The sequence below is a fragment of the Sinocyclocheilus anshuiensis genome, unplaced genomic scaffold (genome assembly GCF_001515605.1).
Source record: "Sinocyclocheilus anshuiensis isolate Anshui unplaced genomic scaffold, SAMN03320099.WGS_v1.1 C31466761, whole genome shotgun sequence".
Lineage (NCBI taxonomy): Eukaryota > Metazoa > Chordata > Actinopteri > Cypriniformes > Cyprinidae > Sinocyclocheilus > Sinocyclocheilus anshuiensis.
In genome coordinates, this window is record NW_015596585.1 from 1 (window position 1) to 376 (window position 376).

General features: G+C 45.5%; 1 long non-coding RNA gene across 1 annotated transcript; it reads left to right on the forward strand.

Moving 5' to 3' along the window:
• On the forward strand, positions 1-376 carry LOC107682065 (uncharacterized). The gene is made up of 3 exons (XR_001633346.1): positions 1-37; positions 126-209; positions 326-376. It is a non-coding gene; the product is annotated as an uncharacterized LOC107682065 (long non-coding RNA).

Consider the following 376-nt stretch of genomic DNA (forward strand, 5'->3'; position numbering starts at 1 on the left):
CGTTCCCCACCCCGCCCAATCGCCAGGACTGACACAGGTGAAAGCGGAATCAGAGAAGCTTATGGTTTTGATCAGGATTATATGAGTGTCCTTTAACATTATCAGTGTTTCCATTTGTTCTACAGGCTGCCTATCCCCCAGGTCAGCCTCCCTCGGTTGTTTTTCCTGGGCCATCTCCACAAATGAACACTGCACCGCAACCCAGACAGGTACACTATCTTCAAGCTATGACGGTGTGTTTTTTTATTTTATTTTTTGGCTTAGCTAGATGTCCTAATTCCTGCTTGTGTTTGAGAAAAACTGCTACTCTTTACTTTCCTCCCAGTTTGCTCCAGGGCCTCGTGCTTTACACCAACAGGTACTACCAATTTTCATA